The sequence below is a fragment of the Artemia franciscana genome, unplaced genomic scaffold (assembly GCF_032884065.1).
Source record: "Artemia franciscana unplaced genomic scaffold, ASM3288406v1 Scaffold_1201, whole genome shotgun sequence".
In the NCBI taxonomy this organism is placed as follows: Eukaryota; Metazoa; Arthropoda; class Branchiopoda; order Anostraca; family Artemiidae; genus Artemia; species Artemia franciscana.
Genome location: NW_027062761.1, coordinates 12,123 through 28,643, shown reverse-complemented (window position 1 = coordinate 28,643; position 16,521 = coordinate 12,123). Strand labels below are relative to the sequence as shown.

At 35.5% G+C, this 16,521-nt stretch overlaps 1 protein-coding gene across 2 annotated transcripts in view; it reads right to left on the bottom strand.

The window, feature by feature from the left end:
* LOC136042380 (uncharacterized) overlaps positions 1-12,387 on the bottom strand; it is an 88,544-nt gene extending 76,157 nt beyond the window's left edge. For both annotated transcript variants that reach the window (XM_065727359.1, XM_065727360.1), the window contains exon 1: positions 12,301-12,387. The gene's annotated coding sequence lies outside the window, so the exon portion shown is untranslated. The remainder of the gene's footprint in view (positions 1-12,300) is intronic.
* Between the last annotated feature and the right edge of the window lie 4,134 nt (positions 12,388-16,521).

Here is a 16,521-nt window from a genome sequence, read left to right as displayed (position 1 = left end):
GTCTCCATATGTTTTTTATTTGAGTCAGTGTCTGTGTATTGATTTAAAAGACAGTTGGTGAATATTTATGGGAGGTCTACGCCTATTATTACATCCAGTGAATTCTATCTCGGGCATATTTTCAAATATCTACATCTAAAAGCATCTATATACCTTCCTTGGTTTTTATAGTACTAAAGTTTTAGATTTTTATAAGATATTTTTGCCTTAAATATTCATATTTTTGGTGTGTTTTTTCCTTATGATTTTTTTTTTTACAAATTTTTCAAAAATAAAAATGTTTTTGCTACGAGTTTGCACATATCCCAGGTTAATGCACAAACTTGCCACATCCTACGTAGTAATAATCTTCATTTTCTGATTCCTTTAAAAAGACCTCTTTTTTCCAGTGAGAATTTTTGTTATAAATAATTTGGCAACTACTTCCAACAATGTATATGTTTTATACAATATGTACACGCTAACATCCATATTTTCCATACATATGTATATTTATATACACATATATACACACAAAACCAAAGCCAATACCAAAAAATTTTGGACTAATTTTATTTGTTCTAGCAAAGAAAAAGAACAGTTTGCATTTATATCCTACTTTTTTCTAGATATCATGGCACTTTGATTTTTCTGTTTTTTTTTCTAGGTATACTGTTTAGTACTCTGATATCTGTCTTAACCAATACGTATTTATTTCATAGTCTCCATGAAAGTACATATCTTTTTAAAAGGAAAATTTTTAAAAGGAAAATTTAGTCTTATGTCATGTAATTATTTCGTAGTCTCCATGAAAGTACTTATCATTTTAAGAGGAAAATACGCTTGATAACACTTTATTTGAAAAAAAGAGAAGCTTTCTTTTCATTTTAAATTGTTCGGTTCCCTTGCAATATGAAAATTTTAATGTTTTGCTTCAATAGGTGAGTCTTTTTTTTCCATACTAAGAGGATGCCTACAAGAATCTGGGGTAGACTATAATTTAATCCGCTACCCTTTTTGCAGCTGCCTTGATCTGTTGCTGAAATTCGCCGGTTGTGATAAATTCTGTGTTTGATTTAATGTAATTTGGATGTTTTTACTCCATTAACAATATAATCACCCGTCTTTTTTCCGTAAGTTTTAACTTTTTTCTGTGTTGTATATTCAAATTCATATTACAAATTGTCATATTTCCATTTAGGTATTGTAACTTTGATATCAGTACACATGTCAAAAGAATGCTTTTTTTACTGATTTCAAATATATAAGTGTATTCAAGTTGATTTAACCCGTGTAGATTGACGATTCCAAACATCACTTATTGTCTGGAAACTGTGACAGCATGCCATTTGATTCTGGAGAAAAGTTTTAATCACTTTTAGGCTTTTGCATTACAGAGGAGCCATTCAATTTTAGTTTATTTTTTCTCTAATCAAACTGCTTAGAGCGTTGCTTGATCTTTGTTTTACGCAGAAGAAACTGACTAACTGATTAAATCAATAGGTCTCTTCACCAGGTCACCCATTTTTGCAAAATTACTAGGTATCTTAGGACGTTGCTTAAACCATAGTTCCTCCTTTGTCTCCAGAGGTGCAGAGGGCATCCACGAAAAGTATTAAGACATCTCGGAGGTGTACTACAGCTAGTACATTTTCCCATTCGGGCTGTAGGAACGCATTTATATTTGACAAGTCTCTTCAGTGTAAAAGTCATTGGGTGTTTCTAGGACGGCCTCGTCTTCTTGAACTTTCTGTTTGCCAGAAGAGGATGGCAAGGGATATCTACCCATCCTGATGACGTGCTCAAGATAACACTATCTACGTTGATGGATAACGTCTGTTGTTAAAGGTAATTGGACCTCTTGCCTAATGGTGTCTTTTCTTATCCTCTGGGTCCAGTTTATATTTTAAATTATTCTAAGGCAAGTGTTTTCAAATTATTATATTTTTTTTGTTGTTGCTGACTGAGGTTTTTAGGTCCGTAAAGCATACTGAAAAAATGGTGGTTTGGAACAGTCGTAGCTGTAGCCTCAAAGATTATTTTTGAGATATCCAAACTTTTTTGAGATGGTTCAATGCCCCTTGTGCGTGTTTCAACCAAAGTTGAACTTCTTTAGCATTTGAGCTAGAGTTTTGGCTGTATTGCCCAGGTGTATCAACTCAACCACCTGCTCGACTCAGCCATTTCTACAGTTATTATCAAAAGGAGACAAACTGGCAGCCATGTTCTTAGTTTTATTTGTGTTTACTTTAAGTCAAATTTATTCTACTGGATCTTCAACACTATTTATAAAGGTCTGCAGTCTCACTGGCAAGTTTCAAGAAGGCTTATGTCGTTAGTAAAATAGAGATTTCAAAGTCTAACCAGCTCACCAATAACATTTCCGTATCCCTCACATTTACTTTAAATGAAGTCAATAACAATGATGAAAAATAGAGGGTAGAAGACACGTCCCTACTCTATTTTCATTATTTTAAATGTCTAGTATTCCCTTGTCCAATTTTTACACAGCATTCCGTATCTTTGTAGAAAGCAATGGTAACTTAATAATTTTTTCCGGTAAACTGTAATGTGGGACTATTTTCCAGAGTGTTGCCTTATATACTGAGTTAACAGCTGTTTCAAAATCAATGAGCACAAGGAAAATATGATAAAACAAGACAAATATGAGGTCAGTAGAGGAGTAATTTGGACGAAAGCCGTGTTGCTGTTCGCCAAGGTGTCTGTCAAGATTTGGTTTTATTCTGTTGAGGATTATGAGAGTCAGCAATTTTACTGGGATTGAAAGGAGGCAGATACCACTGCAGATTCCAGACTTTGAAGTTTTTCTTTCTTTGAAAAGTTTCACCAAGTTAATTCTAGTCCAATCTTTCGGCACTTTGTCCTACTCTCAAATTCTCTTGAAGAATTTGATCAACATGATCATGTAAGGAATGTCAGTCGTTTCAAGCATCTCTGCTTTGATTATTTTTTTTTTGCCAGGTGATTGTTCTTTTTTAATTGTTTTGCCAAAATAAAATCTCTACTGTTTCTTGAGTGTTTATGTTGATTTGAAGGTTTTGTATGGGTATATCAGGTATCTCTGGTGGGTTTAGAGGGGTAGGATAGTTTAAAAACATCTTAAAATGGTCTGCCCAGACTATACTCATATCTTCAGGATCTATTGCAAGACATCTGTTCAGGTTTAAAATAGTACATTCTACATTCCAACGATTTCATTTGTTCAATGGCACACAGAGTTTGAGTCTCCTCTTCTTTCAGCTTCTTCAGCTAGTTCTGCTTTCTTTTCAAGGTTGTTACGGTTGTCCTTCTTAACATTCTTTATCACCATATTGTCATTATATTGGTATGCTGAACACGTGATTCTCTGTGCACTGCATTTAGGAAGAAGAAGAAGTTTTGTCGCTTACGGGTTTCAGTTTAGTCTCATGTTCAATTTGACTGCTTTTTTTGGTCTTTTCTTGAAACTAAGGACTAGTTTAGCAGCTTCTTTATAGTTTTCCTTAATTTTTTTGCTATATGTTCTTAATCTGTTTCTTGCAGGTATTGTTGAGATTCGAAAAAGTTGGACAGGTCTGTGATGAATTCCTTTTTGATGTCCCTATCTGAGAGTTTTTCCGCGTCAAATTAAGGTTTTGGAGCAGGTATCTTGTTTTCGGGATTTTCAGCTTGATTTTTATTGTTGCTATCGTAAGTAACCGACCAGAGCTGATGTCTACTCCTCTGAATGAGCTAACATCTTGAAGATTCGTTCGCCATTTTCTGCTTAAAGCATTTGGTGAATTCATTTTGTTTTTGCTCTGTCTGGTGACATAAAAGTATATTTATGGATGTCTTTATGCTTGAAAATGTGCCACCGATAGTCAGATCATTGGCTAGGTTATAATCTGTCAGGCTGAGTACTGGTTGTGCTAGTGTTCGCATATTCCAAAATCCTGTTTTTGGTCATGCTCTCGTATTTAAAAATTTTGTCCGGGCGCAAGAATTGGTCGTGGTCATTGAAATCAGTCTGGTATTCTTTTCTTTTAATTTTTCGGTTGCGCTTAAGTTTCTCTGTCGAGTTTACCCTTCAGATCTCGGGAGTGGAGTAAGAACCCACTGCTCAATCCTCGTCCTTTAGACAGGTATGGGACTATTTTAGTCCAACAGCAGTTGGACCAGGTGGAGTCAATTTCTTAGTTTTTTTCCAACTAGTGTTTACAAGTCTTTCTGGGCTGCGGTTCTAAATTTGATGTCAGCTTGGTAGCTTCATCTTATTTTTGTCATCTCTGGTTTTCTTGACGTTTAGCCTTCTGCATCAACGACTTAGGGACGATACAGAACGTGGCACTGCTGCTTAGATTTTCGGATGTTTAACCGATTTCAACAGCTTGTCTCTTAAAATAATTTTATTTGATTATGAGTCACGTCTGCTTCTGTTGAAGAGCTCTTTGTTCCACTGGTTTCTATCTGTTTTCATGTTTTTGGTGTCTTTTCAGCTAACCATTTCTGCTGTACTAGCTCTGATGTTTCTAATGTATGAAACTGGAGAAGTTTCCAGCTTTCTTTAATTTTGCTGCTTCTTTTGGTTTTTCTTCTTGTCTAGTAGCAGGTTTTTCATAATTAATTAGTTTCTGTTTCCCGCATTTTGTACAAACAAATTCCTTGGATACCTTTGGCTCATTTTTAAAAAAAAGACTATTTGAGTTTGTCATCTCCATCGCTTCCATTGTTAGTGCCAGACGGTAATTTGACCCAATTTATTTTCTCTAGTCTCGGGTGGAAGGAATTTGAACTGCAATGTGCTAAGTAGTCATTTTGCTAGTCGCAACTAGCTTGGTAGTTGAAGAGGTCAGAGAGTTAACATTCTCCCCTTAATGTATAAGGATACAACGAGCTCGGATTTCCATAGTTTGGCAAGAACCTTTTTTCATTTGGTTATGATATACTATTTATTTAGTCTGCTGTTTGGTGTGCTAAACGTATGCTAGATTATCTGGAAGTATTTTTATTATTCCAAAGAGGCCTTCCCAATTCGGTTTAGTAAGTAAGTAAGTAAGTAAGTAAAATATTTATTACCCGTATTTTTCACATGGAACAAAACGGAGTACAATGAAAAAACAAATAAAAGAAAAGAAAAAAAGAGAAGAAAAACGGGGAGAAATTTAAGACACAACATGGAAAAAATACATAATCAAGAACTGAAGAAATGTTTAAGCCAGGGGTGGTTCCATTTTGCCTGGAAATTAGAAATCAACCGGTTTACCGCGATACTGGGGTCTTTAATCCTATGTTTATCAATTATATAAGTATTTCTGGCCCACAAGGGGCATCGCAGCAGGAACTTCGCGGACCTAAAATAAAGGGACCGGAGCTTGCGTTTTTGGGTGTCAGTTAATAAATTCCAAAATGGCGCGATATATAAAATATGCGGCAGTGCGACAGTGTTATACATGTTGGCGAGATACTTTCGGCATAAGAGAAGTCTGTTGGCGACAATAGACCCATACGCATTGTGGAGTTTTTTCTTGACGTGTTTGACGAGCAGTAGACGAGTTTCATTAAGGTTACGGCCTATGGGTAAACCCAGACACACGACATGAGATGAAACGGTAATTGACTCGCTACCCAGTAGGAGGTGTTCAGGCTGAGAAGGACTATCGTTGAAAAAAAAAAGAACTGCAGATTTAGAAGTATTGAAAGCCAGGCCGATTTTTCGGTATTCATCACGCAGGATCAAGAAATTCGATTGCAGACCCCTAATAGACCGACTTAGATTTAATAGATCGTCAGCGTATGTAAGTAGTGACACATTTATATTCTTGGAGATTTATGAAACATATACACATGCCTGGGCATTTAAAACACTGCTATTGTAAAAACTTGGGGATAATAATGAACCCTGGCGGACACCTTTCTTTACTGGAACATCCACTGATGTGATGCGGTTACCTATTTTTATACGCGCTTTTAAACGGCAATACATACCGTACAGTAGGCTAGTGACACGGAGGTTTACACCTTGCTGGTAAGCGGCTAAAAGGCCTGATTGTGAATCGAGGAATCAAACACTCTACTCACATCAAAAGCACCAATCACTATAGGATCACGGGACTCGTGAGAATCTGCTAGAATAGCGGCAAGACTGAAGAGAGCGTGAGCACAACCCTGACCCGGTCGGAAACTGAACTGGTGGTCAGGCAATTGGCACGAATATTGAATTTATTTTGAGACTAGGATCTCTAGAAATTTACAGAGCACTGGAGCAACAGTGATTAGCCTGTACGAAGAGCATTGGTCTGTTGGTTCCCCTTTTTTAAGGATGGGCGAGAGCAAACCGACACAAAAACCGTCAGGCACTATACCAGTGGTGAAAATAATCTGGAATAGCAGCGTCAGATATTCAATAAGCATAGTAGTTCTGTGTAGCAGATTTAGCGCGCACAGTTCGTCTACACCTCAGGAATGTTTCTTCTTCAGCTTTAAAATAGCCTCATGTACGCTTCCGTAAGTAACGACAAAATCAGGGACACACTGGCTGGATAATACCGATTCTAGCTGGTTTACGAAGGGATTAGATGTATTTGGGTCGAGTGCACTGAATTCGTTGGAAAAGTACGATTCCAATTTTTTTTACTAATTGAATCATGGGGTTTTTCGGCGACCGGTTCGCTCAACCGGGCTTTCCAGATTAGTTTTGGGTCACTTACAATTCTGGAGGAGTACTCTTCTTTTAATTTGGTACGATGAGCTTTCAGTTGCTTGTCAAATTTTCGTTTAGTCCATAAACGGATAGAGTTAACAGGACCAGATTTGGACCTATCACAATCTTGCCAGATTCTAAACCAAAACTTTGCATCGTTGCAACACTTAACTAGGGCTGGATTTTGCGAGAATTTGTGAATTTTTGTTTTCATTTTAACCTTTCTGGTAGGAACTGCTTTTTTTTAGCTACGAGAAGCGAGTGAGTAATCTCGGCACAAAATATATTGATGAGTACTCTTGCATCTGCGGGATCAAAATTCGAATTCCCTTGGAGTAAATGGAAGGGGATTCGTATCTTTACAAGAAGTGAGTTCAGCACCTGATGATATAAAGTAGTATTAATTTTATCCCATTCACTTACTACTTTCCACCTGTCGTTCTTGGGTTGACGCAGAGCTGGTTTTATGCTTAGAGATGCTAGTAGGGGTAAGTGATCAGCGAAGACAGCGTCCTTTTGAACAGTTACACTTCCGTTAATATTCTTAGAGTAGGCCGTATGGTCAATGTTTGAAACAGACCCTGAATTATGAAGGAAGAAGTAATCACTGTTTTTTGGGAGGATGATAAGTTTGTCATCAAAGATGCCTTTTAGAAACTGACTACGGGCACACGTGCTGTCAAGAAGGTTGCAGTTGAAATCCCGCTTGACAACACAATGCAAACCTCTCTGGGTCACAGACTTCAGGCACTTCGCTAGTTCGCGAACTGCATTCAGAAACTTTCGCTCCGATTTGTCATCATAGTAGTTTGTAGGAAGATATACGTTGCAGAATGCGATACTGCCGGAAGATATAGCCAAGAAGTGATCAAGCGTAAATAATACCTTACTTTAAATATACGGGTGGCAAATAATTGCCAAGCCACCGGAGGATTTTTCGTTTTTGTACCAACACATGGTTGCCAATTTTATATTATCACAAATTTCTACTTTTTTTTCACATTTTTCTTTCTGAGTTGCCTTTGAACTTTCCAAGTTTTCCTTTAATTGATTCATGGCTGTGCGATTCCTTTCTCGATTCTTTCTTGAAATTGAGGAATAATATTTTAGGGTATATCCTCCTATTACGGCGACAATTGCTAAATTTATTGTTATTGGATCCCAAGTGATTCCATATTTTCCTATCATCTCCACTTCAAGAATTCAAGAAAATGGCAACTATTTACACATTATCATCATTACTGTGATTTCAGTATTCCCTGTGGTAAATTTTATGGAACATTCCCTCCAAAATTGTCAGTTTGTCTTCTGTAATAATGATCAGGGTATTTTGACATCGGTCAACACGATTTTGTATTCTGTGAGGAAAATTCCTAAGAACCTTCTCCTTTTCTAAAGGTTTTGAAGCACCTCCATCAATTAAATACGACAAATTTTAAAAGACTCATTTCTAAAACACCGCAAAATCGGTAATTCATCGTGAATTTGCTTAAGATTTTGGATGATTCCCCAGATTTCATCCGCTCTATTAGTTTGACCAGGGGGGGGGGTGGCTTGCAATCGGAAATCTAGGTATAAATTTAGGAATAATAGTTGGTGCTTGCCTAGTATTGTTTGTTCCCTGCCCTCCTAAATTCCTGCCACCTTAGAGTTGAAACTGGTCATTTTTATTTTGTATTGGTCCTTTCTTTTGTCTTTTATGCCAAAAATCTACGACTTAGTGATTCGTTCTGCCAGAGTAATATCAACAGAATATTTTTCTTTATTGCCTGGCAGTGTGTAAACTCCCACAAGGTCTACAGCTATTTCGACAAGTTATTGACTTGTCATTATTTATTCCACTACTATTTTTATGAGGTGGCGGTGGTGCCCATAGCTTTGGTAGTTTGGGGTCAGTAGTTACTTAAGATCATGGGACCAGTCAGCTATATCCAAAGACGATGACCCTTGGCTCCAGTCGCGGGTTTTTGGGTCACAATCTGTCTCCCACGCTTTTACCATTTTCCTTGGTTAACATTCTCTTTGTTTTTCATGCTATTTTCTTAAATCAGATCAAACCTTTGCATTACTTTATCGATTTTTACCTCCATTTCTACCAAGGTCATAGCCTGCTCAAGATTTTCACAATTAAATTATCCCTAGAAGTTTTTTGGTAACCCTTTTGTAAATATTTGCAATTCCAACGTCTTTATGGTCTCATTGCTTCCACTTTTATCTTGTTGTAAGCATAACAACCAAAATATCTTGTCCGTATATTCACAATTACTGGTTGATTCGCCAAGGAATACTACATCTGTTCTTGGCATTCTGGAAAGGCCTGTCTGAAGAAACTTGGTTTTGAACAATTCCATTAAAGTGTCCATGGCCATACTTGTTTTTGTCGTATCGACTCAAAATATTGCGGGGCACTTCCCATAATATGGCTGTAGTGCATTGTTCTTGTATTTTATCGTCAGATATTTCTATTGAATTGTGTAAAAAATCTTATTGAATTGTGAAGGATTTAAAAATAAATCCTTATTTTAGAAGATAAGAGGAAACACTCCTTAAAAGTCATCAAATCTTAATAAAACTCACACCATTATATTCAGTGTATTGGAAAACCATACTGTTGAAATTTTAAGCTCCTATCTACAAAAATGTGGAATTTTTATTTTTGCCCGAAGACCGATCACGGATGTGTTTTTGTTTTTTTTTCTACAGGGGTGATTGTATCGACCTGTTGGTCCTACAAGGTTGCAAGAGGGCTCATTCTAACTAAAAAAAAGTTCTAGTGCCCTTTATATGTGACAAAAAAATTTAGTGGCGACAAAAAAAATTGAATGGCACATATGGCCCCTCCCAGGCTCATGTTTTCCCCAAAATAAACGGATCAATATTCTGAGATAGCCGTTTGGTCAGCATAATCTAAACACCTAATAATTATATCTTTCATGATGACTTAATTCCCGACAGTCCCCAGGGGAGGGGCTGAAAGTTACAAACTTTGACCATTGTTTACATGTAGTAAGGGCTATTGGGAAGTGTAGAGACATATTCAGGGGAACTTTTTCATGTTTAGGGGGGACTTGGGTTTGGGGAGGGTGTTACCTGGGAAGAACTTTCCGTGGAGCAATTTGTTTAGAGGGAAGACAATTTTCATGAAAGGGCTGCAAGAGTTCTTAGCATTATTTTAAAAAAAAATGAAAAAATAAATAATTTTTTTTCAGCAATAAAACCTAAGAGAACAGAAACTATTAAGTGCATAGCGGTGTTTATCTCCTCCACGACGCCTCAGTCTTTACACTAAAGTATTTTTAGTAATTTCAACTATTTTATTATACGGTCTTTGTGATCCAGGGGTCATTCTTGAGGAATTGGGACAAAATTCAAGCTTTTGTGTAAAGAGTAAGGTATTGACGAAGAGGAGAATCCCCTCATACATGTATTAAAATTATACAAATATATAAGTTTCTTACGTAAGATATTTCGTAATTTACGAATATTTATTACTAACACAAACGTTCTTAAAAAAAATATAAAAGTTTAGTTGCCTTTTTAAGTAACCAAAATTAGAGGTTAACTAGGCCTCCTTCCCCACCCCTTTTTCTTATCAAAATTGTCCAATAAAATCTATGAAAAAGGCATGTAGCCGAAAAAAACATAAAAATAAAAAATTTGTTTTAATTATTCATGTGTGGTTAACCAAAACATGCATTAATTCAAAATTGTTCAGAAATTAAATAAAACACAAGTTTTTTTAACTGCAAGTAAAAAGGGACAAAAAATCAAAATGAACAGAAATTATTCCGTATATGAAAGGGATTTCCCCTCCTCGACGCCTTACTCTTTACGCTAAGGCTTTTCATTGTTTTTAAGAGAAGTGTTTCAGGAAAGAGTCAAATTTTAGCATAAACAGCCAGGCTTTGAGAAGGGGACAATCCCTTTCATATACGGAATAATTTCTGTTCGTTTTAAGTTTTAATGTGACTCCTTACTTGCAGTTAAAAAAACTGTTTTTTTATTTATTAATAAAAAGAAACTGGATAAATCAATCAACTAAAGAAGGAAAATAAAAAAAAGAAAGAAGTGAAGAAAAAACACACAATGAAAAAGATAATTTTTGTCTAATTTTGTGTACAGTTATTTGAAAACCGCAAGCTGAACCTCTTTAATATAAATATAACATTGATATTAACACTGATATTACATTGATATTATACTAATTATAAATTTTAATATAAATGAATATCAGAATAAAGAAAAACTTGAAATTTGGTTTATATTTCAATTTTATCATTTCATAATGTTCACACCGAAACAGAAATGAAAGTCCTTTCATCATAATTCACAATTTCAACCATTCACCTCTACTAAAGAAAAATCAAAGGAAAAGAAAAAGAAAAATCAATTTACATTGACCAGTTAAACTAAGTGGTAATGCATGTATACGCATTGACGAAGGAAAGTTTTCTTTCACTTTTTTTTTGTTGCTCAAGGAGTATCTGAGCATTTAGAATACAAAATAAAAATTTACTATATAATATATTTAGACAGTTTACTAAAACATCTCATTGCTTCTCTGTAAAAACAATGATCTCAATAACTGTTTAAATATTGAGAGTCCAATTTTAAAGATTAATGATTTTCTGCCAAGTAGTACCCTTGGGGGAGAAGAAAGAGGTTCAAGGGGATGGATCATAAGTCTAAATATCCTACTTTGTATATTCGAAGCAATATAGAAGTGTAGCCTATTTTTGAAGGTTCCCATCCCTGGTATAACTATTGAAAGTCGTCCAGATTTAAAGAAAAATTTATCTGAGTTCCTCAGTGAAATCATACAAAACTCCTTATTTTTTTTCAAATAACGTTTATATTTGCGCCAGCATAAGTTAGGCATCCAAGAGTGATATTTAAAATAGCTTTAAATCCAGATTATTCTTGTCCATTCATAGGATTTAATTTCAAGAACTAAAAAAGGCAAAGAGAGAATTAAAGAAAAGTTTTCAATGGGTAAATATTAAAGAATTTTTTCAACAATAGCAGAATTAGTAAATACCATAAGAAATAGAGAAATATTTTGGCCTAAGAAGCTCCCCTCACCTTTGCTTTACACGATGGAGATGCAGTGGCAGCAACTACCATTCGAGAAAGAACAATGAATCAAGAATCTCGGAGTATAATTCTTTTTTTCTTACTTATGTCTGCACAATAGTCGATCTTAATTGGAAAACCATATAGTCACTTCAAGAAAAAATTAAAGTATTATTAAGGTTAATAATAGAAAAAATCAGATATATAAAAGGTATACTTCCCATGAAATTTCCTATTCTGTGTTCTTTCAGATGTATTAATTACTGTATCACAGAATCACTTCCCAAAAAAGGCTTTAGTCCTTGACTGTATACAAAAGTTTTTTTTTTTCAAATTGGCTCTAGAAACAAGCAGGAAATTGTTCGCAAGCTTTCTAAATCACTAAGCAGTCGTCTATGAACCCAAGAAGTGGGGGGAGGTATGTACATGCAATTATAACGTTTTGAAGTAACTTGAAATGGTATATTCTTTTTTTATCTGACTTTTCCCTAAACGTGGATCTAATCTTAACTTAAATTATCTGATGTGTATAGTTTGTTTTAAGTCCCATAGTAGCAAACACTCACTAAAATTCAACTTTATTCACCGTTGTATGAATTATAAAAATCACCGATTTGATAAAAATGACAAGAATCAACTATTGCTGAATGTCGTCAGAGCAGTCAAGATTATATACAATATACAAAACAGCGAATAAGGATACTATAAGAAGTCTGAGACCGGTAGTACGGGTAAATATTTTAATACTCTGAACCGTCTTTACTGTTCAATACTAAAGAGAATATGTTAGTTGGTAGATTTTTTAGTTTTGAAACCCGTTTTATTAAGCTCAATAGAAGAGCAGTGAGTAGAAGCTGGATAAATCACAATCTGGAACGTTATACAGTATTTATATAGTGACAAGAAGGGGCGAAGAGTCTAAAAAACACACAAGAGATCAGTATCACGAATCACCGCAGCAACAAGCCGCTTGATGCATATACAACTACGCACGCTCCCTTTCCATCTAAATATATTCAAAGCCTGCTTCTTTACACCCTTTGAGGAATTTCCCATTTATGTTAACTCGTTCCCTATGAAATCCTCCCAAACCAACTCAGGAAGACCTGTTTTTTGCTTAGCTCTAGATGGTTGGTCGAAAAGAATGATTTTGGAGCTGCACCTTATTTCTTTTTGTATAAATGACCATTTTTCTTTTCTCTTAGATTTTCCTACAGTATATTTTAAGTTAAAAGCTAAACTCTCGGTGTCGAAGTACTGATTTCAATAGAAGGAAAAAGTGGTAACATTCCATTTTTGTCGGGCTTATCTGGGTGAAAGAAAGATAATACAATGCTAAAAGTGGTTTCAATTTGAATTTTTATAGTGTTGGATTGGCCCACTTAAAACAAAGACCCACTCCAAGACTAGTATTCGCATTGATAAGTGTCTTTCATTTACATAGCTACAGCTAGCCGTTTCCCTGGTGGTCTTAGAGACTCAAATACTTGTGAATGTAAATTAGTGGAGCAATCAGAAGCTCCGATGCTGAAAAGAATTTAACTTTGGAAGATTTGGTCATATGTTTTAGCCGATAAAATACTACAGTACAAAAATATCCTCATAGTCTATCGAACTATAAGAATAACATTAATTTTAAAACTAGTGTGGATTATACAGACAATAATTTTCGCTGTTATTACTCTTCATGGGAATTATAAAATAATTCTTCCAAAGTTTTTTCTTGAGCTCCATATTCTAGTATCATCTTCAGCTGAAATTGACACACATTCTTCATTTGGTTTTTACTTGGGAGGGGACCCAGAAAACTCCAATCCATGGTTTGCTGAAATTTTTTTCTTGATTTCCCTGTATTCCAATCATTTTTGCCAACCCTTGTATTTTCTGCCACGTATAGATGTAAGTTATGCCTTAAGGAAAATTGTCTTTCAATTCAAAAATTGATTTATTTTCATTACTTGGGATTAAAAAGCAATTGGAGGTTAGTTCCAATATTTTTTGTCCTCTGTTGTCATCTCATATTCTAAAAACCAATTCCTGTCCTCCTCTAAACGTAAATTTTTGAAAGCAGGAATGATCTTGTTAATTTAGCTATAATTTTGAGTTAAAGTTGACTCAAATCATGAAGATTATTATTCTTTTCGCATTTTTTGTTCTATTATATCATAGTATTGGGAAAATTGGAATTTACTCTGGCCGGGCCAGAGGATTGTTTGCTTAGATTGTCACAAATATCTTCTGCTATCTGGTTGATGTTTTCAAAACCTCAACCCTCTTGCCAATTCCAATACAATCTAGACCCTGGCTGCTCTGCATTGAAGACCTATTGAATGGCAGCAGATCTGGAGCCAAGTCTCTGAGGAAACACAAGTATATGTCATAGATGGAAGATGGAAGGCTAGTGGAGGTTTTAAAGTTGAAGTTTAGTATTTTAGGGTCTTAAAGATGGACCGGGACGGCTTGAGGATGACCATTTAATGATAGGAGAGGTCTAGGGGTTGCACCCCATTTCTTTTTAGATAAATGACCCTTTTTCTTCTTGCTTACATTTGCTCATTGTATAATTTTTAATAACCAACTAAATTGTCATTGAAGGAAGTAGTTTCGCAAGAAGGATAATAGTTAAAATTTGATTTTTGTCGGGCTAATCAGTGTCGTAGGGCTAACACTCAATTGCATTTGGAAGACCAGGAAGACCAGTTTGAAAGTTACTGAAGATAATTTATTTTCCTAGTTAGTTGGTTTTTTCTTATTTCTCATAGCAAAAAAAAAGCATGAAAAAATCCTTATGACAGTCAAGATTACCAAAAGTAAAAGGGAATATTGATTGACAGTTTAATATACATTTATATTCATTCTTGCAAGTATTAATAATTTGTGATTTGTTTAATTTGTTTTAAAAGTGAAAGATTTAAAAATTTTCTTTGTGTTTAGTTAAATTGAAATTATATCCTAGTCTTAAGAAAGCTAGTCTCTTTCCAACGAAGTGGTTCCTCGGTGAAACCACCTTTTCATATTTTTTTCTTACCATTAACCATAGGTGGTAAAAATAAGAAACCACCGGTCTTGCATATGCCTAGTAACGCTATCTGACAGGATGAAGTTTATAAGGAACTAAATTGACACCTAATGAAGCAGAGCTCAGGACTCCGATGGGATCACATGCTGTTTTTTAAGAAAAAGTAAGAAAGTTTAATAAATCTATGGTAATTATAATATCTTTAATATTGTTTTCATGCCAATTTTTTTGTTATGTAGTATAGTAAGAGTTAGTAGCATCACAGTTTCAAATATGAAGCACAATAAGGAGATTTTGGACAAGAGAGGCTGGTCATCCCTGATGACCTCTTTGCAGCATATGCCAAATAGTTATTTCTTGTTTGTTGTTTTTGGAATTGGTTAACTTTCAGCTCTAAAAAATGTTAACCCAAGCAAATCATTACTTGGGCTATAAAATCAATTCGAACTAAAATCTTGGAAAAAAAAACATAAGGAAACACTTATAAAGGATAAAATTTAAGAAAACGGCACCATGAATTAATGAAGAACGGGGACCTGATAAAGCAATTCCAGAGGTTGATGGGGACTTGTTATTAGCGGTAAATTTAGATCAAATTAAGATACTCTTGAGGACTTTTAATGAAAATTAAAACAAACAACCACATAAAGATAGACACAAAGATACAAACACAGTCAAAGACACAGGCATTGAGACAGTGAAAAACATAGGGGGACTAACACACTTACTACCACACGAGTCCACAAGCAAAGGAACACACACGTTCAGACACACAGGCACGAAGAGTGAGACAAAAACACACAGGGGGATAAACATAAACACACACACAGACAAGAGAGTCGGACTCGCCCGCATACACACACAAAACAAAAATAGATACACAGAGCGAGAGAGACAAAACACAGAGAGGGAAAAGTCCACACGCGCAAACCACATAAAGTCGGACACACAGGCACGCAAACAGTCACACAGGTACACAGAGAGACAAAAAATAACATACACACAGCAACACAAAGTCAGACACAAAAATATTCAGGCAAATAGACAAAGAGAGAGAGACAAATTCAGAGAGAGGGAAAAACACATACCCAAAAACAACCAAACAAAGTCAGACACACAAGCAAACTTAATCAGACACACGGGCATGGAGAGATAGACAAAACACACACAGGAAACCACACACACGCAAACACACAAACAAAACATATAGCCACACAAAGTCAGACTAACATGCAAGTCAATACATGGGCATGGGGATAGTCAAAAGAGACAAAACACACAGAGGGAAAAATGCACACACACTACCACAAACAATACCACAAAGAGGAAAAAAGACACATACCAATGCGATACCAGAGAGTTACACACACAGGTAAACACATAATCAGACCTCGCTGTTAAAACAGTTTTTAAAGGCCAATGATAGAAGGTCAGTGAGTCAATAGAATTCACTAACCTGGGATATAAAATATTGAATTGTGTCTCTTTCTCTGTCTGTCTTTTTTTTTTACACGCCAGTGTGTGTGCCTGACCTTGAGCGGTTGTGTGTGCTTGCTTGTGTTTTTCTCCTGTGTGTTTTTTCTTCTCTCTCTGTGTCTGTGTGTCTGAGAGTGTGCGTGCCTGGGTTTCTCACTTTGTGCGGTTGAGTTTTTGTATATATGTGTGTGTCTTTTTACTTCTCTGTGCTTTTCTCTCTCTCCTCTTGCCTATGTGTCTAGCCTTATATATGCCTGTGTCTCTGACTTTTTTATGGCAGTGCATGTGTGTG